This window comes from Ictidomys tridecemlineatus, unplaced genomic scaffold, assembly GCF_052094955.1.
Source record: "Ictidomys tridecemlineatus isolate mIctTri1 unplaced genomic scaffold, mIctTri1.hap1 Scaffold_2021, whole genome shotgun sequence".
Taxonomy (NCBI): domain Eukaryota; kingdom Metazoa; phylum Chordata; class Mammalia; order Rodentia; family Sciuridae; genus Ictidomys; species Ictidomys tridecemlineatus.
In genome coordinates this window covers 1-27,133 of record NW_027521732.1, presented here as the reverse complement: position 1 = coordinate 27,133, position 27,133 = coordinate 1, and the positions used below count along the sequence as shown (strand labels likewise).

Here is a 27,133-nt window from a genome sequence, read left to right as displayed (position 1 = left end):
CCTGAAAGGAGGCGGACGGTGACGGGACCCACCCCTGCGTCCCCGGGGAAATGAGTCGGTCACTGCATCACATCATGCCACGTCACGGAGCACTGCGAGGGGCCATGGAACCACAGGGACAGAAAGCAGGTGGCCCGGCTGGGCGGGGGCGGGCGAGGGGCACCGAGGGTGCAGAGGGGCTGTCATTGGGTGTCCACACCTTGAAGGTGGCGGTGTGTCGGGACCCTCCACAGCCACAGAACCGTCCCACTGAACCCTTACATGCAGAGGTCGTATCACACTGACCTCAGTACATCGGGGGTCTTACTGTAGACCTTCGCCTCCACAGCAACCCTGGTCCTCTCTGTCCACAGCCCACGGCATCACGTGGCCAACCGCAGGTGGACGCAGTAAGACTTCCCCAAATTCAACTCCCAGACTTTTGCTCCACAATAAGATCAATCTACACAGATGCTGGGGTTGCTGGCCGGGGGGCCAACATTCACTCCGACGGACACTTATTAAGTGCCTGCTGTATGCCAGGCTGGGATCTCGAATCCCTGCACACTGTGCTGACTCGGGATCCTGGGATGGAGGTCCCCACGGTCCTAGTCTCTGTGGTGGCAGAGGGGCAGGGCTGCAGCTCCTGGTCTCCCTCATCTTCAGACACACCTCGATGTGCTCCTTAAAGGGGGACGTCGTGGGGCGCGGGAGCCCTGCCCGCTTAGTGGATCCACAGACACTTCCCGGGCACGTGTCAACAAGGACAGTCCTGAGAGGACTCCCAGGGCCTGCAGACCAGGGGCTCCTCAGGCAGAGCCGGCTGACAGGAGTCGCCCCAGGTGACTTCCCGCTGGCCTCTGGCCCCTCTGTCTGCTCCCTGACGTCCCCCCGCTCCCCTGGCCTCAGGTTTCATTTCCCCATGACCCCCAGGCCCTGGACGGCCCGGCCCTCCCTGCGGGGCAATTCCAGCATCCCAGGGCATCCACACGGGATCCCAGGGACACGGAGAAACCCGCCCAGCTGCACACGTGTCAGGCGGCTCTCCCGCACAGACGGTGCCATTCCCCTCTCCCAGAGTCACTTCCAGTCCCCACCCTCTCCTGCCGTCACCCTGCCCAGCTCAGTCCTCTGCCGCTTAGACTGGCCGTCCCCACAGAGGTGGCGTGCAGATAAAGGACCAGGATCTCCGCTTTCAAGTTGTCGTGTTACTCTTCCCCCGACATCGTTCTGTGGGTGTCACTTGAAGTGACTGAAGCGCTTCACGAGAGTTGGCCTGTTTCCAGGCACACTGGTGGCCACAGTGGCCTCGGGTGTCCTGCCCCCAGCCGCTCCTCCCTCTGCTGTGTCCTTAGCCCCGGGCCTCTGAGCTGTTGCCCACTTGACCCTTCAAGGTCAAGCTGGTGGCATGGACTTGGTGCTCAGCAGAGTGGCCAAGGCGCTTTCCGAGTGATTTCTGCAGCGACCCTCCAGATTCACATCCAACCTCCCACAGGTGGACAGCCGAGCCCCGAGCACCGCGATCAACGAGGAGAGGGGCCCTGTGGACACGCTGCACAGGTGGGCACAGGGAGAGGCGTCCACCTGGCCAGCCACCACGGCAACGCCAGAGTGGTCAGCGAGTCTCCATCCGCGATGGAACGCTGCGTCTCCCCACGAGGGTGGCTGTGGTCAGCAGACGGAGGGTGGCGGGAGCTGGCAGGGAGGGAGGGCCCTCCTCAACGCTGGTGGGCTGTGGGTGCTGCCGCTGCTGTGGGAAACCGTCTGGTGTTCCACAGTGGGCAGAGGGTCACCAGGAGGCCAGCAGCTCTGCTCCTGGGCAGACACCGTGGAGAGAGGAAGGCCAAGTGCACACAGAAGTCCTCAGCCCTGTGTTCACCATGGCCACAGAGAGGGCAGCTCAAATGACCATCAGCTGAAGAGCAAGGAATGAAGTGGGCGTTTCTGTGGGATGGAATATCATTCAGCCATAAAGAGGAGTCGAGGATAGGCACGAGGTGCGCAAGGAAGAAATCAAAAAAGCAATGCTAAAGAGCAGAGCGCGCCCACAGCCACGTGGTTCCCAACAGGGGGACCCACAGCCATGTGTCCGTGGTTCCAAACAGGGAGGCCCACAGCCACGCGGTTCCCAACAGGGGGACCCACAGCCATGTGTCCGTGGTTCCAAACACAGAGGCCCACAGCCATGTGTCCGTGGTTCCAAACACAGAGGCCCACAGCCATGTGTCCGTGGTTCCAAACACAGAGGCCCACAGCCACGCGGTTCCCAACAGGGAGGCCCAGAGACACCAGGCAGGTCCACAGGGCGCCTCGGGCTGGGGAGGAAGAGGAGTGGCGGACGTCTGGGGCCTTGGGAGGGGAGTGGGGTGACTGGCGTCAGGGGCGGGACTTCCTCCTAGGCGTGGTGAATGTTCTAGAACTGTGGCCATGGTGGAACGACTCTGAACATGGTAACAGCCGCTGGATCGGGTCTGCAGGGTGGGTGAGTGGGACCGCCTGGGACCCCTCAGCAAATCTCCCTGACTTTACAGAGTCTCCTCGTTGGCTCAGTTCTGCTCTGCGTGGGTCGAGCACGTGGCCCCGTGGAACAGGCTGACACAAGGGTGAACTGCCCCACTCCTGGGCTTCACGCCAGGCGGGCACCTCACAGACCCCCGTGGGGGAGCCCAGAAAATGAGGGGCCAGGATATTCACCTGGGAAACGGGGGAGGGGGCGAGAGCCACGGGCGGATGAGCAGGTCGGGCCGTACCCCCAAAGCAGATGGCCGGCGCTCCGTGTTTTCATGGTTTGGAACCGAGGTCCCCAGAACACTGGCTGGGCTGTGCTCTTTCCCAGAAAGCCGGTCCCTTCCGGAGTTGGATGGCAACATCTATATTGCTTGGATCGCCGTCCAGAATGTAGCTCATTAATCAGGGGAAAATTCCGTGGTGGGTTGTTGAACCAAGGTTCTAGCTGGACGCGGAGCCAGATGTTGACATTCAAGCCGTTTCTCCAAGGCTGAGCCTCAGCCAGATGGGTCCCTCCCCCCCGCGTCCTCCTCGGTGCTCAGGTTGGCTCCTGCCTTTCCACAGCAGCGGAGACCCCCGGGCCTGGGCGATGCCTGCAGCAGGACCTAAGCCTCGCCCGGCGTCTGCAGGTCCCTCTTCTCTGAGCTGCGGCTGATCGCTGTGGACTTCCCACTCCTGTTAGAACGAGGCGACTCTCGTTTTCATAGTGCATTTGTTTAGACAGTATCTCAGCCACGGTCATTTCCACACATCACTGATGTACAAATCGCCAACACGATGTTTGGCGCCCTCTCCTCACACTGCGCCTTTGAAATCCGCTGAGTGACAGTCCCCCCAGCCGCGTGCGGTGGCCATTCCCTGTGCCTCTGGTCAGTCCTGGGCTGCTTTCTGAGCAGAGAGGCAGTGTTAAACCTGTCAATGATCAGGGACAGACAAATAAGTAAAACGGACTCCACAGAAACAGAAAACGTGGGCCCAGGGGCAGCGCCGTGTCCACAGGCCTCTGATGGCCGCTGGTCAGGTGGGAAAGCAGGCTGGGGGTCAAGGACCCGTCTGGCCAGCACAGGAACGGGAGGAGGGCCCTCTTGAGGATCCCCAGGCCTGGGGGACGGGCGCCCGTGGCCTGCTCTCATGGCCGCACGTCCTGTGAAGCGCCCCTGGGGACCCCGGCACAACCGCCACGTGTCCATCAGAAGCAGGAAGGCAGCTTGGGAAGACCCCGAGCTCCAGAGCGGTCACGCTGCCTGGAGACGCTCAGCGAGTCGATGTCAGGCGTCCTCACGAGCATGTGTGTGACGACCGTGACCGGGGGCTCACCAGGGCGTCTCACCTGCAGGCCACAGCCCCGTCCTGCGCTGGGAAGGCAGAGGTGCCCACTGTGAATCGAGAAGGCGTGAGTACTGTTGAAGGGACAGAGCTGCCTGGCCCGCCACCACGGAGGACACGGCGGGAAGGTCCTCGATGCCCAGGCCCTCCAGAGGGCAGGTGCTGGCCCCGCGGCCCGGAGGTCAGCCTCCAGAACCAGCTCAGGCCCTCTGACAGGCAGAGATGGGCAGGTGATGGCCAGTCCACCTGGGGAACAGCAATCTGCCTCCACCAGGATGGACGGCTCTCAGCCGTGGAGCCAGCAGCGACAACAGGAAGCCACCCTGGCCCCACCCAGCGCACCAGGGTGCTCAGGGTCCTGCGGTCACTGGGTCCAACCTTCTGAAGGAATCCTGCCCTGCGCCTCGGAGGCTCCTGGTCCCCGGAGGCCCACCTGGGGAACTGGAAAAACCAGGAGGACTAGAGGACACGCTTTCCCCAGACGGGGTGCCTGGCCTGCTCTGGGTGCAGACCACAGGGTTCCCGGCCTGCAGCAAGCGCACTCGGTGGCAGACACTGGGGTGGGGTGGGTGCACTGTCCACACCTTCAAAAAGACGCCATCATGCAGCTACTGTGTGCTGGGATGCCTGAGGGCCTGCCTGCGTTTGCTTTTGCCGGAAAATTCCAGTCTCGGGGCTCTTCCCTCAGCCCCCGGAGCGAGGTCTCCATGGCAACCGCTGGGCCTGAGTCCCTCAGCCGCAGCAGGTACAGGGGAGAGCAGAGCAGAACCCCTGACCAGGAGAGGGGGCTTCTTGGGGGCTGAGGCCCCTGTGGCCAGGCAGGAGTCCACACGAGACCCCCTTTCCCCTGAAGCCCTCTCTGCACCCTGTGAGTGTGTGGGCTGCAAACCCCACCCCTCTGGGACAGCTCCAAGGGGGACCGGAGGCTGGGACAGAGGGTGAAAGAGGAGGACCGGGGTGCTGCCCACGTGTGGGTCGGAGGCCGGGAGAGTCTGGTGCAGTCAGTCTGGGCCCAAGAGGCTCGGGGACAATTCTGTTCCCTGGACACACTCGGAGGGTGGCTGGAAGGTGCCCTGACTGGCCACCTGTGCCACCCGGGGCTCGGTGGGATGCAACCCCGACCCCCGAGCAGGCCCACCGCAGCAGAAGTCGCAGTTTTGCAGAACCCTGTGGACTTGAGGTCCCAGTGGGAGAGGCCTGGCTGCACACGCTCAGGTGGTGACGCTGGCCAGGGAAATGTCCTGCCACCGCGTCCTCCCTCGGGGGTGGAGGGACCTTTGTGCTGAGTCCTCTGGGCAGCGAAGCTCCGGCGCTTCCCTGTCTTCAGGGCCCCGGGGCCCTTCTCGCCCAAGGCGCTCCGGTCTGTCTCCGGCCCAGACCTGGGGCTGAATTCCATGGGCTTGGAATGTGCGGGTGAGTGTGTCTCCCCCCAGGCTGCCTCCACCTGCACCCTGGGGCACCCGCTGTGGCCCACGGTCACTCTCTGCACCGAGGGGGTCTCGGTTGCAGCCCCCAGAGACTGAGGAATAGCACACATTTTCTGAGCTCCCTGCTCGCCGGGAGGAACCCGGGGGACCAGAGCCCCATCACACTGGCTCCTCCGTCTTCCGGCTGCACAGAACCCCTAGTGAAGCTCAGAGCGAGGGGCCCACTCCCAGGACTTCTGAGCCAGCAGGCCTGTGCCTTCCCGGGAAGTCCCAGGTGACCTCCCTCCCGGTGGCCCAGGACCACACTTGAGAACCCCCAGGGATGGAACCCAGGGTCTTGCTTGTGCTAGGCAGCTGCTCCCCCCACCAGCCACATCCTGATTTCATTTGATATTTTGAGACAGGCTGACCTTGAACTTGTGACTGAGAACGACAACTTTTAAGTCACAGACTTTAAAAAGAATCCAAAGGGGCCTGGGGCTGGGGCTGGGGGGGGGGCGCTCACCTGGCTGGTGTGAGGCACTGGGTTCGACCCTCAGCACCATCTAAAAATAAAACGAAGGTCTTGTGTCCACCTACGACTAAAAGAAATCTTAAAAGAATCCAAAGGAAAGCAAGTCGCTGAACGCAGGTGAGCCAGTCTGGGGCAGCGCCTGGCGAGCCGTGCCGGGAAGGTGCCAGGGCGGAGCAGCGTTGAGCTGAGCACCCCGCACAGGGTGTGCGCACGGACGAAGAGCAGGCTCTGTGCAGACTGGCTTCTGGTCCATCACGGTCACCCGTGGCAGTGACCCTTGACCTACCCCACACCCACGGACTCCGTGGGCTCCACTCGTCCCCCCTCCCTCCCCGGCCCCTGACCCCTCCCCACCCCTCCGGTCTTCCTTCTATTCATTTAGAGTTTTTAAATTGGAGCTTTTGACACAGGCATGAAAGTGGGGTGCGCTGTGTGGTGTGCACCTGAGTCCGGAGGTCTGCTCACCGCACTCCACAGCCCCCCTCTTCCCCTCCCTCCCCTCGACCTCCCCTCTCTTCTCCTTGGATCCCTGCTTTTCGCTTCTTTCCTGTTCTGTTCTGGCTTTTGCATAGGAGAGGAAACACTCAACCTTCTGAGTCAGGTGAGAGAAGAACATCAAAGGGAGCCGGAAGGGAGGGAGGAGTCAAGGCACCTGCTCCCCAGGATACGGTGGCCAGGGAGGCCCACCAGGGGACCTCCAGAGTGGAGAACAAACTCGGCTCGTCGGCAGAGCACAAGCCCAACCTTCACACGTCGGAGTGGACTCCAGGCGTGGACCTGCCCGGCAAGAAACTCCCCCACTCACAGCGACCCCCCACACATGAAGAGAACACTTGGGAACCACCCAGAAGGTGGAAGACGTCGACGGTGAAAACTAACAGACTCTGAAGACAGACACGGGAGAGGGCCCCCACGCTCCTGGACAGGCAGGATGCACGGCGTCCAGTGGCCACACTCCGAAAGCTTCCACAGAGTCCACGCCATCCCCATCCCACTCACAGAACCGGAAGAACACGGTCCGAAGGTTGATTCGCAAGAATAAAAGGCGCAGGACAGCCAAAGGGTTCCGAGCCAGGAAAGCCAGGCTGGGGCCAACCCTGACTTCACCCCTGGCCCCGGCAGCCAGAGCTGCACGGCACGGGCCTAAATGCAGACTGTGTTTGGGGAGCAGTCTGGGGGTCACAGTGTCCACCTGAGTGAAGGTGAAACAAGACGCTCTGTGGGAGGCCTGCCTGAGGGGTGGACAGACCCTGGAGGTTATCGGACCCGACTGTGCCGGGCTCACTGTCCCCGAGGCTGGGCCGCTCCAGGCTGTGGCCCTCCACCAGTCTCTTCCTGCCCTTGGCCAGCCCCTGCGTGACCTCCTCCCTGGCCCCAGGCTTCCACCTGGCCCGTCCCCGGCAGGCAGCCGCCTTGTCCTGGCGGCTCTGGGTGGTGAGCAGCTGTCCCCAGCTCAAGGCACTTTCCCACAGTGGAAACTGTCCACAGGGAGCAGGGGCATCTCCAGTGGAGACTGGGCCTCGCTGGTGGACACGCAGGTGCAGTGGTGTGGCTACCTGTCCCGGCAGGCGGGGCCAGCCAGCACGCAGGGACAGGGTCAGCTCCCGGCAGGTGGAAGAAGCTTCATCACCCCCACGCAGCAGGCGGGTGGGTCCCATGCCAAGTGTCCCCGTCACCATGAACAGACAGCCACGCAGTAGGGAGGGGGAGCTAGACGGGCAGCCCCCTCTCGCCCTCCACCAGAAGGGAGCCCCACGACAAGGTGACTTTAGTGACAGCCGGAAACGCGCATGAGTCACGCAGACTGGATGTGCACCCCCGTCGCCGTTCCCAGGGTCTGTACCTGCAGAGACAAGCACAGCGCGTTCCCCTGGACCCCAGGTCACGGGGCGGAATGGGGCCACCGAGGCCCGAGCACTGAGCATGCTCAGTCATGTTCTCTGGTCAACACTCATTGGTGTGTGTGTGTGTGTAAACTCGCACACCCCAGTGCCGTGTGTGTGCGTACGAATCACTCCTGGCCCCAGGGAGGAGCAGGCCCCCAAGAGAGCAGCCTGCTCTCTCCGGGCTCCCCAGCCGCGGACCCTCGGTGCGGGAGGTGGCGGGGCCTGCGGGCTGAGGAAGGTGGCCTCAGGACTCTTCTGCACGTCGTTTCAAATCTCGCAAACGAAAACGAGTTTCCCAAGCACATGTGCACACACAGGCGAGCGTGCGAGACAGATCAGCAAGACGGGGTCTTCGCACCCACCACCACGATCCCGCCGGGTGGGGTTGGGTGAGCACAACCGTGTGCTCTGGGCTGGGCCAGCTCGGCACCCCGTCCCTCGGAGAGCCAGGGGGGACGGAGGGGAGGACTGAGCCCGGGAAGGGGAGGGCTGGCGTGGAGGGCCCCCGGGTTTGGAAATGCCTGTCTTCAGAACAGAGGCCAACACTGAGTAATTTCCAAGAAATCCAACCGCTTCCTGCAAGGGAGGCGATGTGTGCCGTGCTTGGTCTGCAGCCCAGCCCTGAGCTCAGGAGCCACGGAGCGTCCTTGAACTAGAATGCGCTGCCGTGGCCGGGCCAGGAAGCAACCTCCAAAGGCTCCTCTTGGAGCAGCACAAGTTTCCAATTAGACACGAGCCTCCCCACTGGACCCGGTCACAGTGCTGGACCGGGCCAGCTCCCTCCTGCAGCAGCAGGACTGGGGCCCCGGGAGGAGCAGGCAGGGGAGGCGTCCGAGTCCTGCACCATGCAGGACGGGACAAGGTTCAAACCACGGGGTGGGAGGTGCCTTACTCAGGACAACCAGGACCCAGACACACAGTAGGTCCGACAAACACTGAAGATGCCGGCGCGTGCACCCCGCATTCAGAACAAGCGTCAACCCGCCCTGCCACCCGCAGGCCAAGGAAGTGGGTGGCCCCACCGGGAAGGGGGGGGGTTGGGGAGCTGGCCGCCCAGGGGGAAACCGAACACCCCCATTAGGAAAGTGCAGAGGAGTCCGCAGAGGGATTCTGTGGAGAAGAAAACGCGGAGTGCTGGAGAAACACGGAAAGGTTCTCCAAGCTCCTGGTGACAGAGACACGGAAGTCGATATTCACCAAAGCCCAAAGGTGGAAGCCACTCTCCTGGAGCTGTTGAGGAAGGGATGGGTGAAATGTGGTCCTTGCCTCTGGTGGAATATGGCTTAGCCTTGAAAAAGGACAGTCTGCCACCTGCTACATGAGGGGGGACGTGAGCCAGCACAGAAGGACACATGTTGTGATCCCACCCGGGGGGGACCCCAGAGGTGCTGGCTGCTGGGCCAAGCTCAGCCGGGAAGGAGAGCTGTTTGGTGGGTGCCGACTGGGGTTCTGCAGGATGAGGACAGCCCTGGGGGTGGACCGTGGTCATGGCTACACAGCAGAGTGGCTTAAAAATGGTCAAGATGGCAAATTCTGTGCTAGGTGCCTTCCACTACCATAAAAAATGAAAACAAAAACCTGAAAGTCAAAACCCAAGTGAGGTGTCCTTGCTCTGACCAGGTGGGCAAGGCAAGGTCACTCAGAGTGGGCAAGACACAAGGCAACGGCCGGCCGGGGACGCAGCTGCCGACGGGCCTGGCTTTGTGGCAGGCGCTTCAGCACAGGCCTCCAGGACCCGGGCACTTCGCACCCTTCACCTGGCCATCCTGGTGCCCAGCAAAGCCAACAGGGAAGCCAGGGGGTTGCCTGCCTCCGGGAGCCGGTGCAAGGCCTGACAGCAAGACAGCAGAAGCCTAGGGGTGCCCCGGGGTGTCCAGGGCCACAGCCCCGCACGGCGCAGCCCTGGCAGCCTGCGTGGAGGACCTGCAGTCCACTCCCTGGGCTCACGACTGGACCACAGCTGGGCCTCCTTCAGCTCACGTTCAACAACCGTCTCACAGACAAGTCTTCCGAGGGAAAAGGCAGAAAGTGAAACGTGAACGGCAGCCTGCCAGTTCCCAGCCCAGGAGAGGGCCACCAGCACCCGCTCAGCCAGGCGCAGCTGAGTGCCCGGCCACCACTGGCCTCTGTCAGGTGCTGAGGTTCAGTCACCTGGAGGCTGAGGCTGGGGTCAGCCTCAGACACTAGGGTGGGAGACACTAGGGTGCCCAGGACCGGGCTCACACCCCGGGATCCCACTCAATCGGCAAGATCGGCCAAGCCGCTCGGGGCCATGCCACCCGAGACGACGTGGTCTTTGTTTATTTAATCAACTCCTCCAGACCCAGTGCTTCTCAATGACCCCCCATCTCCGCTGGACCCGTCACAGCTCCAGGGCTGGCTGGCCTCTCGGGCCGGCGGCGGCCACGCTGGCCAGGGCCGGCCCAGGTGTGGAGGGCGCCGAGATGTTTCTGAACCCGCCTGCGTTCACCTTTAGAGCTGGGAAGATTCCAGATTCTGAAGCCCTTCTCCATGGAAACACTGGCTGCGGTCTCCATGGCAACAGCTCTGCAGTGACAGGGGTGAGGGCTCTTGAGAGATGAGCAGGCAGAGAGCCGGGCGTGGGCGGTGGGGGCTGGGCTCCCGCGGGTCAGCACTGCAGAGACCCGGGCGTCAGACAGGGGGTGGCAGAAGAGAGCGCAGCCTCGGCGCTGCAGCTTCCCAGCCCTGGCGGCAGGGACCCCACCCAGGCCACCACCGAGGCTCTCTGTCCTGGTGCAGGTGACGGACGGACTCCATCACCCTCCTGTTCCCAGTCTCCAGGCAAAGAGCTGGAGTTAAAAGACAAACAGACAAACGGACAGACAGGCAGAGCCTCTGCCCTCAACAGGAGCAACAGGAAACCCACTCATTCCCAGGGGCCAGACCTCCCCGACTCCCTCACAGGCCGGGACCCCCGCTGGGCCCTGGAGGTGCTGTCCCTGAGCGCCCGTTCCAGCAGCAGGGCAGCTGCCAGCAGAGCCAGACTGCATCAGCATGCGGCCGGGGGAGGGCGGCGGGGTCCCCACAGCAGGGTGCTGGGGTGGAAGGCGGCATCCCCCAGGACCCACGTGTGAGTTCCCGACCCCCAGGTGGGATTAGAATCTGGGGCAGCTGGCCTCTGGACCTGGCCTCCCCAGCCCCCAGGACCAAGGAATCCATCTCTGCTGATGATCACTTCGTGGTATTTCATAAAGCAGCCCAAACGGCGAAGACGGGGGTCTCCGTCTCCACGGCAGGACCCTGTGGCCGGATGGGGCCACACTGGCAGGTCTCAGAGGACTTGAGTGGGGGCCGGGGCCCGGCACTGTGGGGTCCAGAGGGCTGCAGCTCCGGCGGGAGACGGGCGCTCTCTCGGGCGGGCTCCCGCGTGGGCTCTGGGGTGCACACAGTGCCTCCTGCCTGGCCTCTGCCTCCATGGAGGGTCACTGACCAGGGCCAGGCACCTGGTCCTCACACTCGGGAGGCCCCACTTCTCCCCTGGCCACCCCAGGGCAGGCACCAGGCAGCCAGGACACTCCTCCACCTGGGGCCCTGGGAAGCCGCAAGCCGGCTGACCCCAGAGCACCCCACAGCCCTGGCAGAGGCTGTCGGCCATCTCCTTGCTCCTCTGGCCCTCTGCAGGGCACGGCGGCCCTTCCCTGGGGCACCGGGAGTGACCACCTTGCTTCCATAGCTGTTGTGGACAGAGCTGTGTCCGCCTTCCATCCTGAAATCATCACAGAGACCCTGCTCAAAGCCTGCGGCAGGAAGCCCGGCGGCCAGGTGGAAGGCGGACACACAGTGGTCAGGTGTGGGCATCCCCGCCCGGGGGCCTAGCCAGACACCAGCCCCAGGCCCAGTGTCCCTGGAGTGCCGTGCCCTCCCTGACATGTCCACGGCCCCGTCTGAGGGCCCTGCCCATCCAGGACAGAGAGCAGAGAGACCCAGCACCCCGCTCCTGCACTGACAGAGTCACCCCAGGGCCAGGCAGGTGGGCCGCTCCGCATGGACTCCACGCCTGCCCGACTCAGGCAGGGAGGGTCCAGGGGCCACCAGGCCCCTGAGGAACCCACACCTCACCACAGAGAGCCAGAGAGGACGGGGTGCCGGGTGGGCACGGCTGTCTAGCAGGTCACACCTCCAGAGCAGAGCCCCACCTGAGAAGCCCTTGCTGCCTGGAGGCCCTTCCTGCCTGGAGGGAACGTGCCCGTCCCTGGACGCCTGCCCAGCATTGGCTCCTGAATCAGGGCCGGGCTCTGTTTGACCTGGCACCAGGGCTGAGTGTGGCCTTGGACCTGCTTCCTCCAGGATTTGGGGCTTCCTGTCCACATGGACTCTTTTTCCTGGGTCTGGCCCAGGTCCCTGTCGTCCCCTGGAGCTTGGAAGTTCTGCCTAGTCCGGGCGCGGGGAGTGCCTGTGGAGGGAGAGGGTCTGTGGCCTCTGTCTCCGTGCACCACCAGGAAACGGGGGTGAAGTCGTCGCGGGTCACAGGACAAAGGCAGCCTCAGTGGACCATTCACAGAGGCCGAGGAACCTGGCCTTGGGTCTGACCGCAGCAGCTGGAGAGGCTGAGACGGGGGTCTCTGGAGAGAGGGTCTTCAGAGGTGACCAGCCACAGGGAGGGGGTCTTCAGAGGTGACCAGCCACAGGGAGGCCCCAGGTGGCCCTCGTCCACATGACTGGTGTCCTTAGAAGACCAGGAGACGCAGACAGACCATGCAGGGGACAGGCAAGTGAGGACTCGGGGAAGATGGCGTCCACGGGCCATCTACCACCCCAGGACGGGGCCTCTCGGCCCTGAGAGGGCACTAGCCCGGCCTCCCAGCCCAGGCCCTCCAGCCCCGGGCGCCTGCCCTTCAAGCACCCAGTGTGTGGGGCTTTGTGACCACGGCCCAGCGTCCCACCACCGTCCGTGAACCACGAGGGATCCGTCGACAACAAGCCCAGCCAGACCTTCCCGCACAGAAACCCAGCCACCACCGACGGTCACCGACTAAAAACTCGACTCGCAGCTGTGACGGGAGCCACGGAGCCCTGTCCTCGGGTCCTAGGCTGCGGTGACACATCGCTGCCAGCTGGGACCGTGTCGACTGTGATGCCCCACAGTTCTGGGGGCTCCGAGAGCAGGATCCAGGTGTGAGCAGGGCCGCGCTCCCTCTGAAGGCGCTGGAGACTCCGCCCGGCCTCCCCAGGCTCCTTGCTCACAGACACGTCCTCCGTCGCCACCCCACCTTCCAGCTTCTCCTGCGCTCTGTCTCCACGTCCTCCTGATGAGGACACCGGCCATTGGGTTCAGAGTCCACCCTGACCCAGGGTGGCTTCACCTCAGGATCCCTCACTCATCACACCTGCCAGACCCCATTTCCCATCAGGTCCCACTCAGAGGTGCACAGAACTTTGGAGGAACACTATTCAACCTGCCAAGACACTAGCACGGTGGGGCCGGGGGCTCCAAGATTCACGGCAGGAACATTTCCCACGCGGCCGAGCGTCCAGCACACTCTCACCCCCGGCAGATGTCAGGCGGGCTCCAGGAGGCTCACCTGGTTGTGTGTGGCATTTGCACAGTGAGCTACTTAAAATGCACCCAGTGGAAGCGGCCGTCTGTGTCCACTGTGACTCCCCCTCCTCACGAAGCCGTGTGTCAGACGGCATGATGAATGGTCATGGCATTTTCGAAACCCAGCTAAGGAGAGTCCTCAGTCTGGGATGAGTGGGCTACAAGGTGGTAAGAGGAAACATGGAAGATGCCTGCCGCATCAGATTTCAGATAAGCAATGGGTGGTTCTTGGTGTCCGTATGTGCTTTGCCACATGGGAACACGCAGCAGAGAGAGCGTCTGTTCAGGACAGAGGTGCTCATCACAGCCCACAGAGTCCATCGGGGGGGAGTGAGAGCAAAGCCAGAGCTGGTCTGCAGGGACCTCCCGGGAACTTCAGAAGGTAGATGTGCGTGTCTGTGGAGGGAGCAGCCGGCTCTCCGGCAGCCATCGGTCACTAAGACGTCCCCTGCGGCCAGGAGCACAGACAGAGGGGGGTTCCTCTTGCCCAGTGACCTGGGAACCACCACACATCCCAGCACCAGGCTCCTTCTGTTGGAGGTGAAATCTCCAGCCCACCTCCTGCCTCTTGTAGAACCTGGGACCCACCGTGCACGATACTGGGCCAGGAGGAGCAGAGGCGGCACTGGCTTGTGTGTCCCTCACACCTGGTACCACCGATCAGGGACGGTCGGACTCGTGTTCCCAAACACCCCGCCGGGTGAGCATCCTCAGCCCTGCGTGCGGGTCTCCGGCTCTCTCCTGGGGCTGACCCCGGGGCGCTGCGCAGGCCCTCATGGATGTGCCGCACAGCCCGGCATGCAGTGCCCCTCGCAGGGGAGCGGGAGGGCTGGGTCTGTGGTGCGCGCAGAACCCCTCCCCCAGGGAAGCCCTCTCACAGCACCACGGGGGCCACGGAACCATCACCCTCACCCCGCCGTGCAGCTGGGCACGGAGACTTCCCGGAGGGCTGGACACGGGCTGGCAGGACTCCGGTCTCACCGGGGCCCAGTGCAGAGGGTGCAGAGAAGCCCCGGGTAGCACTGCAGAGCCCGGCCCTCAGGGCAGGTTTGCCCCACGCCAGGTGGGTAGGGACCGCCACCTGCCCGACCCAACGCCATCTCAAAAGGTGCCAAGGCACAGAGCTGCTCCTGGGATCTAATTTTCAGGATCAGTTTGGTCGTCTGATTTTGGGGGTGGATTTTGCTCATTCTTAAAGTTATCAATCACATCAGAATTCACATACGCCAGAAAGGAAGTCTTCTAAAAGCCAAATTTCCTCCTGAAAGATTTGCAGATTCCAAAATATAGAAATAAATTAAAATGCTGTTGAACAACATCAGGGTAATGAGAAAAAGAATTCTAGCAGCCAAAAAGATAAAGTCCTAGGAAATGAAAACAGCAGAGGCACTTCTTAAAATGATAAGAAACAAGATTCTCCCCAATCGGAAATTAAAAACAGAAGGAACACAGAGACCATCACAGGTCTGGTCACCAGAGTGTGGACGGGTCAGCCGGCTGGCCAGCAGTCTGTCCCTGGTGTGAGGACCCGAGTTTTCGGTGAACACTGAACCCAGGAACCTACCACCCCAGACTCCTGAAAAACTGGTTTTCATCTGGTTTCTCCCAAAGTGTAAGATCAGTGACGTGCAGCAGGGGCCCACTGGACAGGCAAAGGTGACAGACGGCCCACTAGCAGCCGCAGGCTCATCTTTGGGAACCATGAGGTCTGCGTAATGGCCCTGCTCTGACACGGGGTTTCTGAAGAATTCATTAAAGTTCTGTAGAAAACCTGACACAGTGAAGTAACCGACCCCACTACCCCAGCCAGATTTGGGGACGGCCCAGCGTGAGTCCCACTGAATCTCACGGACACTGGTCAGATGGGGTTTCCTTGGGTTCCTTATCATGGGAAAATCGACAGGGAACTAAAGCTCCTTCTTATTGAAAGTCGTCCGTTCAGTACTGAGAAACAAACCCTGGGCAGTTGCGACCCTCTGTGAACATGGCGGCCACGGTGACGGTTCTTGAAGAGCAGCCACTCGCTGCAAAGATGGCCGGCCCCGCGGACGCCCCTCCTGCCACTCGGTCCCCTTCACGGTGGCAGAGAAAATTCCGCCTCCACAGACCCGGGTGTGGACCATCTCTGAGCGTTGAGACCTCTAAACGTTCATTTCATGGATGGAATATTTAAAAACTTTTGTTGAGATTTTGTAAGATACACAAAACATGGAATTCGCCATTGTGACCCGTTTCCGTGCATTTGGAAGGGGGGAGGACGTTCACCAGGTTGGTAGCCACCAGCACCCTGGACCTCTAGAACCCTTGCCCTCAAAATTGAAACTCTGCCCCCTTAGCCAAGAAGTCCCGTCCCCCTCCGGCCCTGGCAGCCTCCACCTTCGGTCTACACCCGCGAGTCTTCCGGCTCCTCCACGCTGGAATCGCTCGTCTTGCCTTTCAGTGACCAGCTGACCTCCCGGGGCCTGACGTCTCGGGGTCCAGCCGTAGGGCAGCAGAATTCCCTTCTTTTTGGGTCTGGAAAATGTCCGGTTGTGTGGGCAGGGCTCGTTTTCCCTGCCAGTCCACATGGGTGGACGCTGGCTCTGGTACCGTGAATGGTGCTGCCTCCAGACCTGCTCTCGGTTCCTGGGGGTGGCACCCCGCAGTGGCACTGCCGGGCCATAGGCCGTGCTGGCTTTTCCGTCTCACCACCTCCGCACTGTCCTCCAAAACAGCCGCGTTCTCTTGTCCTTTCCCAGCAGTGCCCGGCGCTCCGCGTCCTCCACGTCCCCCGCCGTCTTGCTGCCGCCTGGGCTGTTTTTGCGGCCACAGCAGCCCTACCGCGAGTGTGAGGTTCTGGACCGTGTCCAGCGCGCGCCAGCCTAGGGTGGAGAAGAATCCAAGTTCCCCAATACAGCTGCCCGTCATAAGGCTGCTCAAGCTTTGCCACGTGGGTGAAAAGTCGCTTTAGAGATAATAAAAGACATTCCTGGAGGTTTTGAAGAGAAATCCAATCACAGACACCACTCAGAAAGCTATTCCACAAAGGGGATCAGAGGATGGGGAGGTAGCTGGAAGGAGGCACACTGACCTGCAGTGCCAATCCCGGGCTCAACCACCAGTTACAGAAGAAAAGACAGAGGCCCACTATTATTTCCACCACTACGTGGAAGCGAAATAAAAATATGACAGTCGCTGGGTTTAGAGATATATGTCATGTTTGAATTTCTCACATTTAATAAAGAAGTAAGAATATTTATGAAAAAATGTAAAGAAATCAGAATCACGCTCAATAAGGGAGTTTGGGGCCACACTGAGGAACTTTGTGTTTTCATATCACCAAGCCAATCATTCACCGGGATCTAAATTACCAGCAGAAGCAAAGAGCAAGCTTTGGGCTGTGGGGGAAGGCAATAAAGAAACAAAATCAACCACATGAACACACAGGAAATGAAAAGCTGTCCATCTCCCGAGATGGATCAGCACGGCGCCGCGGACAGCGGGTGGACCGTGAACACCAGGGCACGGCACAGACCCACCGCGAGGGAAGGACTGTGCAGAACCCGGGCCGGGGAAAGAGGCTGCCTTGGCTGACCATGGTATGCCATCAACAGCAGCCCCCACCTCAGCAGTGCAAAAGAGCAGGCATGCATTGTCTCACGGTCTCTGTGCATCAGGGACCAGGGCTCGGTCCAGCCTGGTGGCTCCCGAGGAGCCAGATGTCAGCCAGGACTGTGGTCATGTCCACTTACAAGGAGGAACCCACGTCCAACCCATAATCACGGTGGTTGGCAAGCCTCAAGTCCTCGCGGGCCGCTGGGAGGGACCCACAGCTCCTGACCGCACGGTGGGCATCAGCAGAGGGCTGCTTCTCAATAGGATGGTGACGGCGGGGGGGGGGCGGGGGACAGAGAGAGGGACATAAAGATGAGAGAGACAGAGAGAGAAAGGGAGATAGCATGGGCAAAGGAGAGACAGAAAGAGAGAGAAAAGGACCGTGAAAAGGTCCGTACACACAGAGCAGGAGGGAGACGACTGGGAGAGAGGGTCAGGAACTAAGACGGAGACCGCAGCCTTTTTATAACCTAATCCTGGGAATGGCTTCCCATGGCTTCTGCCAGCTAATAACTGGGCTCCGTGAATTCATGTTCTCACCGCTGTCACGGGACCCTCGAGACGGGTGCTGAGACCAATAAGCCTCTGGAGCTCAGGTTTTGGGGGTTCCAGTGGTGCGCTGGCCTCCACCGGGCTCTGGGGAGGCCACGGAGGCAGGCGAGCCCGCGTGCTCCTGCACACAGCCTTCTCCTGACACAGGGTCCCCAGGACTCCACTGGGCCCCCCCCCCCCGCGAAGGCTGCACGGCCTCTTAACCAGCCTCCCCACAGAGACCCAGACCAGCAGGAGACATGCAGCCCGGGCTGAGGTGCGAGCCCCAAGCTCACGCGGCGAGGTCCTGGGCACGGTGTCCCCAGCGCACTTGCTCATCGGGCAGACACTCTGGGTGCCAGATGCCAGGTGTTTTGAGTGACAGCAGTGGTCAGGGGCTAGGGAGAGGGCCAGTGGAGTGTAAGGGTCCAGAGGCACCCGGCACAGCCGTCCTCACCAAGAACCCCCAGCGTCTCAGTCCAGCAGCGGAAGCCAAGCCGTGCAGCTCGGGGAACCGTCATGGCAGGAAGGCACAAGGGGGAGAGAGACGGACTCCAGATGGGGCAGGGGCGGGAGGGGAACGAGGGGCAGGGGCTAGCAAGGAGGGTGGAAAGTGACGGCCATCATCACCCAAGGCACAGGTATGACGACACGAATGGGTGTCAACACCCTTTCTCTACAACCCGAGAGAGGAAGAACTGTGCTGGGTGTGTGTAACACGGATGGTGATGCGTTCCCCTGTCATTTATTTTAAAAAATCAATAAAATTTAAGGAAATAAAGGAAGGAAGGCACAAGTTGACGCTGCAGCTGTACAGCACCTGCGACCTGTCAATCAGACCTCCCCGCTAGGTTCCAGGTACACGGCACCTGCGACCCGTCAATCAGAACTTCCAGGCTGGGGTCTCATGAACTTGTCTGGAATCATCTTTTCTCCTGTCTCGTTCCGAGCCCTGAGTTATTATTTTTTCAGTTCTCTGAACCGCAATTCAATGAGCAGAGGCAGCTCAGGAGCGGAGGTCAACTGGAGTCCAATGTCAGCCTCAGACTTCTGCCACGGGTACAATTAGGCTTGTTCCCTCTTTCAATAACCGGGTGGCTTGACAGCTACATGATGGGCTTTTTTTAAACCCACTCATGTTTACCTATAGAGCCTGGAAAATTCCAGTCTCTGAGGCTCTCGCTCCCCGGCTCGCAGCTCTGTTTCCATGGCAACGGGTAAGCTGCCTCAGGGCGGCAGGTACCTGCACAAAGCAGGGGCGGGGTGGGGGATGGGAGGACCGGGAGCACCTCGCTCACCATGCCTCGGCCTCCGTGCGTCCCTGGCCCAGCACAGCTCCTTGCTGATTGAAAACCCCACCCAGGGAGGAAAGGGTGGCCTGGAGAAGGCTCTGGGGAAGGCACGGTGGGGCGGTGGGTGGGGAGGATGGGTGCCCTGCACACTGACCGTCCCTGGGGTTTCCAAAGCCTGTCATGGGTCTGAGCGTCAGCCCCTGGCCACCGGAGCTTGTCAGAAGCCCAGTTTTCTGGTCCCCACCCTGTTCCTCTGCGAGCCCAATCCCCCTCAGCTTTTAAATACGGCACCTGCAACCTGTCCATCAGCGTTCCCAACTTTGTTCTGCCACTTTGGAGACCACCCAGGTCCACCTGGTCTGCACTGGTCACACCTGAGCTTGACGTCTTTCCCTCCTAGTCCCCGCGAGACGACAGGAGACCCGAGCGTGTGGTCCCCTCTGTCCTGCCCTCTGGCTGCGGGCTCCCCGCCTCCCCCGCCATCCCTTGGCCTTTTCTTCCCCACATCTGTCCTGACACCCCGTCTCCCCCAGCCACACCGCCCTCTGCCCAGGGGCACCTGGACCCCAGGGCTGGGGGAGGGAGGCCACGTGTCCCCCCCCCAGGGCCCCCGAGGTCCCCAGTCTCACTGACTCGGACTCAGGAGTCGGTTTTGCTTTTGTGGTTTTCTTTTGCGTCTGTTTTCTAGTAGACCCCGTTTCTGACTGGCACCGAACATCTGCCCGCGTTCGTGGGGCACGGGGGGGAGTTCTGGCTCCTGTGCACACGGCAAGGCTCATTGCCGGGTGGCCGTCCGCCCGCCCGCAGCCTGAGGTTCCCCCTTTCTTGGTGGTGAGCACGCTCCTCTCTTCTGACTCTCCTGAGATCGTGAGGCACCAGGATCCACTCGCCCCGCTGTGCCACAGCACACCCTCTCTGTGCCAGTGACCGCAGAGACAGCCCTGGCCTCTCCTTCTCAGGGGACGAGACCTGCAGGCCACCCACACACTTCGAGTGGTTCCTGCTGCTCCAGACCCTCTCCACAGCCGCGAGCCGCCGCGCCCCAGGCTTTCTCTTCAGAGGACACAGCTGCCAGCTGAGATGGAGGCCGCTCTGGTGGAGCTCTGGCCTCCTGGAGGTGCTGGGGTGGAGGCCAGGCCTTTTCCTGGCTGCTCCGGCTGCACAGGGCTCAGGAGGAGCCCCCTAAATGCACATCCTTAGCCAGGTACAAAGGCAGGGACGGAGAGACGGATGCACGCCTGTCTGAGCCCACTTCAGTGCCTGTGTAACTCTGCTCAGTGTGAGCAGGTCTGCATGTCAGCCGCCACGTGGCACCGTGCTGAACCCTCTAGTGCATGGGCCTTGAGGGGCACGGGCACACACGCCCACTCGTGTCCAAGCCAGGACACAGACTTGCACCCCAGAACACCAGAGAACCTCCAGCTACGGACAGAGCCCAGATCGTGAGCCATAAACCGGGGGCCAGTGTGGGACATTTTTATGGCTTAGAAGCGGACACTTGCAGAATGCTGGCCACGCTGAGCTGTTTCTGGGAAAGAGGCTCTCCTCTCCAGTTCACGGCGGTGTACACCGAGCCTGGACGCCAGCCGGGCATGGGTAGGTCATCAATCAGGAGAAATTCACCGTGGGCAGCTGCCTCGGGGTTTTGTTTGGCAACTGGACCAAACCGACATCCTGACACCGAGTTTTCAGAGTCTGTCTGCTTTTCCTTAGGGGAGTGCCTGCAGCTGAAGCCGCTCACCCGGGACTTTGGTCCAGAGCTGGCTCCCAGCCGCTGGGCTGCTCCCTGAGAGACTCAGAGTGCGCAGTGTCTGAGGCCTCTGTGTGGGAGGGGAAGGGGGCTGGGGAGGGAGACTGACCAAATCCAGAAGGGCGGGGTACCTCCTCCATGGTAGTTAGAGCACACCGGTCACAGAGAGACCCCCACAAACATTTTGAAAAGCAAAGTCATCACCGGGCAAAGGTACTGGCCAAATTATATAGTTACATCGTGTGCATGGTGCAGGTACGAATCCATAACAACAAAATTCCACCACGACATACGACAATAATGCACCGAGAAGAACCACGGGGCGGGGCGGGGGCTGGGCTCAGCGGCAGAGCACTGGCCTAGCAGGTGCGAGGCCCTGGGCTCGATCCTCAGCACCACATAGAAATAAATGAAATAAAGGAATTGTGCCCAACTACAACTAAAAAAATAAATAAATAAACTACGGGGGAAAAGCCAAGCTAGGCCACGGCGTGCACAGAGCTTGTGGTCTGGTCTGAAGGACAGCCTGGTTCACTGGCTGACTAACTTACTGCCACTTGTGAAAAGAAAGAGAAAGAAAAGATATTTTCCTTTATTTTATTTTATTTTTATTTTAGGGTTTTTTTGGGGGGGGAAGGAGATGGCCTTAAAATCAAATTTATCTTCTTGCCGTTCTGGTGCTGGAAGTCTGAGATCCAAGCATCAGCAGAGTCGTCGTCGGCCGAGTGCCGTGAGCAAGGCTCTCCTTCCCTGGTGGACGCTGTTTGGGGAGGATGCGTAACATCAGGTCTCTTGGGGGAGAGAAGTGGAAGGACTTACCCCCTCAGGACACAGCCTTTCCCCTGTGGCTGAGGGGTGCTTCTGCAGCACCCTGGCTCCTCCCACTAGACCACACACCCACGCACACACAGGTACGTGCACACACGCACGCACGCACGCACGCACACACGCACGTGTGCACACACATGCACACACACGCACATGTGCACACACATGCACACACACGCACACACCCCAGTCTTTGCCCAACATCCCCCAGCCAGGGGTCCCCCAGTTGAGGACAGGAGTACAGACCCTGCTCCCAGGCTGGGTCACAGCACCCGCCCAGCCTCCCGCCTGTGAATCCTCTACCGACGCCCAGTGGAGACAGAGCCAGCCTTGTGCACAGCTCCACATCTAGTTCACCCTCTCCTGGAAGTCACCTTAAAAACATGAGCAGAGGCAGGGCAAGGAGCCGCACCCAGGTATGCGAAGTCCGTGCTGGACGTGCTGACACGGGGGCCGGCCTGGGCCCAGGGCTCCGCGGCAGCAGCTCCGTGCTGGACGGCGCTGGGTGGAAGCTCTGCCCACGGTGCTGTCACCAGGAGCAGGAACATGGAGGGTGGGTGAGACACGTCTCCTGCGTGGCGCAAGCTCCGTGTTAGTTGGAGAAACAGAGGTGAACAGAAGGATGACACCTGAGGATGGGATTCGACACATCTAGGAAGGTCAGGCCTTCCCGGCCCAGCCCCTCAGGGTTCCACACCCAGAGGGTCCTCAAGCAATGCCCCCTCTGTGCCAGGAGGTGTGCAGGTTGCCCGCTCAGCGCTCAGGCGTTGGGCGCATCTCATCTGAGCACCCAGAGCAGGTCAGGGTGGCGCAGGACTCTGTGAGGGACAGGGGGCGAGCAGAGCCCGGGTGCTCGTGGGAGGGCCCCGTGCCCACAGCAGGGCTGGGCCTGGAGTGCGGGGGACCCCCGAGCAGGACGGGAGCCAGGCCGCAGCTAGGACGGCGGGGCGGGTCCCCGGAGCAGCAGCTGCTCACTCCTCACAGTTGGGGAGTTTGAGGGTCCCAGGGCGGGGTGCCAGCCAGCTCGTGTCTGGCCCAGGCTCTTCCCGTGGTGGGTGCTGTCTGCCGAGGCTGGAGAGCCTGGGGGAGGTCTCCCAGTCTCCCCCAGGATCAGGGCCTCCCTCTCCAGGGCTCCGTCCTCCTGGAGGCCCCCACCCCCCGCCCGGGACCTCAGCTGTGAGCTGGGCCCAGGGACGCTGCACACGTGGCCAGGGAGAGGATGTGCGCAGGGGAGGGGCCGAGGGAAGCCAGCAGGTGAGGGCCAGGGAGGGGGCGGGAGAGGGACCACCTGCCTTTGTAAACAGTGCAGGAGTCTCAGCTCTCCAAACCCCGGGGGAGAAGGCGGGAGAAGGCAGACGAGGCCTGGCAGCTGGGTTTACATGTGGAGGCCTCGGGGGGCTCTCGCCAGAGTGGGTGGGCTGGGGGGACCAGAGCGGAGGGGAGAGGAGGGGCAGGTGGCCCACGGGCTGGGCTCACACATGTGGCTCTGAGCAGGGCAGAGCAGGCCACCAGGGCTGCGGCCCGGGGGGCCAGGCTCCACTGCACAGATGCCCACCCAGGAGCTCAGGCCTGGCCAGGGCTCTGCACCGTGTCTAGCAGCAGCAGGGACCCCACCCTCTGAGCCGGAGAAGTGCCTGGGCACTGCCTTCCCTCTGGGTGAGGACGGCGTGGAGGAAGCAGGACAGCCTGGCAGGCTGGTGTCACAGGTCTGTCCCTCCCCACTGCCCCCGCAGTGACCCAGGCCCTCCCAGGACCCACACCTGGAATCCAGGGGCCACTCCCTGCTCGGCTGGCAGCCCTGTCAGCCTTCCCCTCCCAAGTCGGCGCCGGGATCAGGGCAGCCCGCGGGCCCGGCCCACCCTGCCCACCCTGCCCACCCAGCAGCCCTCAGTCCCGGGGCTCGAGGCTCAAGGAGGTTCTTTGCCAAGTCCTCCTGCTCTGTGCTGACCAGCTCCTCTCCAGCCCCTCACACACACACACCTGCTCAGGTGAGCAAGACAGAGAAGTGCAGCCCTGGCCCGTGGGCAGCCACACAGAAGGCCCCTTCCGCCAGCTCTTCAGAACCGTGAAACCCTGGAAGGGGTTAAGAACACTCGCGGGAGAGATGGCTGCGGGGCGGCCACACTGGTGCCCAGCGGTGGACGCCATCCTCAGCGATTCCTTCTAGGAAGTGTGGTGGGAGGGGTCCCCGTGCCACAGTGGGCCCGTCCAGGAGCCCGAGCAGGGGCAGGGACACCGAAGGGAGCAGGATGCAAACCACGCCTCTATCCCACGTCCTCCAGTGGCTCCGTTCTTTAAAAAGTCCAACTGTACAGGTCAATCAACCTCACTGTGGGGCCACCTGACCCGGGCCTCCACGCAGCACCCTGTCCAGGTGACCAGTGGCCAGTGGGCCTCCACGCAGCACCCTGTCCAGGTGACCAGTGACCATGGGCCTCCACGCAGCACCCTGTCCAGGCGACCAGTGGCCAGTGGGCCTCCACGCAGCACCCTGTCCAGGTGACCAGTGGCCAGTGGGCCTCCACGCAGCACCCTGTCCAGGCGACCAGTGGCCAGTGGGCCTCCACGCAGCACCCTGTCCAGGCGACCAGTGGCCAGTGGGCCTCCACGTAGCACCCTGTCCAGGTGACCAGTGACCATGGGCCTCCACGTAGCACCCTGTCCAGGCGACCAGTGACCAGTGGGCCTCCACGTAGCACCCTGTCCAGGTGACCAGTGGCCAGTGGGCCTCCACGTAGCACCCTGTCCAGGTGACCAGTGTACATGGCCTCACTGCTGACGTGCTTAGGAGTCCCACGTGCACCTCGGCACAGCTGGGCTTCCGCGTGGCGGTCACTGGGCTGCCTCGTGCAGCCGCCACACCTGCAGGCTCCACCAGCCGCGGGCGGCCGTGGCACCGCGTTGGAGTGTGCAGGTCCTGGGTGCTGTCCCCGACTTTGGACGGATGAGACCCAAGACTGAGCAGCAGATGTTCAGTGAGCATCTCAAGTGAAAAGACAGATGGAGACAGCACACGCACTCGGGGAGCGTCACTGAGCAGAAACCAACACGGACCAAGACGCTCTGTGTCCCTGGCCTACAGCAAACTGTCGCCTCCTGACCCGGCCACTGTGCTGGGACTGGGTCGGTCACGCAGCCTCGGGACTCTGCCTTCCCTCCATGCAGGCATCTGTGAAGGGGCCTTGTCTTCCGGGGGGAAAGAGTAACCCCACCTCAGCGGTCAGCATGACGGAGACAGGGGGACTCAGGAAGGGCCCACAGGGGAGGCTGAGGCCGGAGGCCCCCTGGCGCTCAGTGCTGGAGGCCAGACAAGTCATAACAGAGGCCAAAAGTCAAAATAAAAATGGGGCAGAATCACAGAAAAGGAAGACTTGAATGCTGGGCCCATGGTGATTTTTCACTCAATTTCTTTTCTTTTTTTCATGTTGACAAAATTAGTCATGAGGAGCAAAAGCAGAGATGAGAAAGTGCAGGGGAGAGAGGGGACAAGGGACGCTGCTGGGGGGAGGGGAGACCGGGCGTGTTTGCCACGGCAGGGCTGTCCTGGGTGGGGGCCTTCCTGGCGCTGGAGCTCACACAGGACCCTGGGCACTCGGCCTCAGAAAGAAGCGTACGTTCAAAGCCAGGGGCTTAGAATAGAAAGACGGAGCTGTGGGCCATGGTGCACGCACACACACACACACACACACACACACTCACTCACACACACACTCACACACACTCACACACACACTCACACACACTCATATATACACACACTCACACACTCTCACACACACTCACTCACACACTCACACACACTCACACACACTCACACACTCACACTCACACACACTCACACACACTCACACACACACTCCGACACACACATACTCACACACACACATACACATACACACACGCATACACACACTCACACACACGCACACACACTCACACACACACTCACACATGCACACACACATACACTCACACACACTCACACACACACTCACACACACTCACACACACGCACGCACACACACACTCACACACACACACACACACACACACACACTGTTTTCTCAACACTTAGGTCCCAAAATATTCCAGTGGTCACAAGCTGGAAGGCCCAGGGCGTACTCGGAGGTGGCCAACGTGTGACGAGAGCAGAGAAGGATCTTTCCCGAATGCCAAGTTTGATGTCCTCTGCCCTTGAGCTGCTGAAGTTACCAGCTGGCCCTGTCCACTGGGCCTTAAGAACAGGCCAACCAGCGCTGGGCACTGGCTGCCCGTTCCGTACCAGTCACCTGAAACAGGGGGACATGGCCGCAGTCTGACCACCACAGAGCAAAACCCAGTTCTGTTTGGAAAGCCCTTAACCCGTGTGACACAAGGCAGGAGCCACCAAAGGGAGGCTTTCTCCTTTGTGCAACAGACAAAGGTCTGAAAATCAACCAAGAGTGGCCACATGGTAGCCCAGGAGCAAACACAAGCAGATGCAGGTTTCTGTTTTTAAACAATCAAGAAACTGCGAGGCTATAGAGGGACAGGGACGCAGAACAAGAGAAGGTTCCCTGCCGACAGACGGCGGCGGGCTAGGTGTTGGCGGGCCCTGAACTCTGGAGCAGTCCCTTCAGCCAAACTCTCCCAGGGTCTGTGGGTCGGGCTCACCGCTCGCCTTGCCCCTGCGAAAGAACTCCCTGCTAGCACAATCCGCTGACCTAGCATCTGGGAACTTCTAAAACTCCAGATCCCTGTCTCCATGCCTGCCGACTTCTCCCCAAGCAAGTTGAATTCAAATTCAGTCATTCCTTGTAAGCAGGGGGACTTCTTCATCTCACCGTGAACTGTGGTGCACACGGAGAGGAGTGGACAAGGTGCCCGAGCCCTGTAAGGGTGATTCTCCACCAAGCTCAGGCGGCTTTCCGACCCACCCACGCTAAGCGCTTTCACTGAAAATCAGTCCTCAAGTGCCCCAGCTTGCTGACGGTGACCTTCCTAGATGCCCAGATGTACCACATTTGTCTAGGTGGCCACAACAAAAAGGTAGGCTTCTCTCAACTCTCCCCACTGGCCGGTCGATCCCATCGCAAGCGAGCTTTGGAAACTTGTGCAGCAGCGTCTGAGTAGCCGGGCTTGGCGTTTTAGTTTCATTTTAGGGTAGCTCAAGTTTTAGTGCAGATTGACGTGGCTGCCGCAGCTTCGTCCCAGCCAAAAGGAAGCCTCGTGTGCTCTGGGTGCCTCTGGGTCACTGCGGAGGAGGCCCTCCTCACGCCTGCCTGTCTTTTGCCTTTTGACATGTTCCCCACTTGCTGACGTGCCACCCAGAGAGGTCACAGGGATGTTTTCAACGCGCTTGCCGTGTCAGAGAACCGTCCCGCGCCCGCCCGCCTGCGACAGGAACTGCAGCCAGCTGGGACACAGTGGCTGCGCTGCTTTCCCCAGCCACCGCGAGGCTGAGACGGTCGGTCTGCAAAGTGAAAGGGAAACCGGGCGAAACCAAGATCAATTTGGATGGAACCGAAACCGAAACATCAAAGAATAAAGTGATCCTGGACGCCGTCCCACCCGCAGGACGGGGCGTGGTGTCTGTCAACTCTCTTGGCACTTGGTGGTGCAGATCCACTCTTCTACTCCCCAAATTCCCTCTCCACCCCTCCCCACGGGGCGCTTGGAGGCCTGGCTGGGACGCCCATCCCCCACTGCCCCTGCCCCTCCTCCACAGGGACCGCAGCAGCGTCTCCCTTAAAGACCTGCTCTACCCCCAGCCCCGTCCCCCCTCCTGCCCACAGTACACACTGGCCACCCTTGGCCAGTCCAACACAGTCCTCCATTTTGCCAACGTCAGTTCTCAACCTCAGTGGCCAGTTTCTTGTCCCCAGGGAAGACATGGAGCCTGCCCTCCTCGTGTGGCCCCATGCCCCAGGCCCTGGGTGGTCCCTTTCTCAGTGGGCAC

At 61.3% G+C, this 27,133-nt stretch overlaps 2 long non-coding RNA genes across 3 annotated transcripts; one reads left to right on the top strand and one right to left on the bottom strand.

Annotated features, from left to right (window-relative positions):
- Positions 1-20,952: 20,952 nt before the first annotated feature.
- On the bottom strand, positions 20,953-25,908 carry LOC120888146 (uncharacterized). Of its 2 annotated transcripts, XR_013432764.1 has the most exons (3): positions 23,176-25,908; positions 21,570-21,766; positions 20,953-21,127 (listed from the first exon to the last, which is right to left on the bottom strand). It is a non-coding gene; the product is annotated as an uncharacterized LOC120888146 (long non-coding RNA). The 2 variants fall into 2 exon arrangements; XR_005731633.2 differs by lacking the exon at positions 23,176-25,908 and having other exon boundaries at positions 21,570-23,025.
- A 176-nt stretch (positions 25,909-26,084) lies between these two features.
- Positions 26,085-26,784, top strand: LOC144372955 (uncharacterized). The gene is made up of 2 exons (XR_013432765.1): positions 26,085-26,223; positions 26,506-26,784. It is a non-coding gene; the product is annotated as an uncharacterized LOC144372955 (long non-coding RNA).
- Positions 26,785-27,133: the final 349 nt, after the last annotated feature.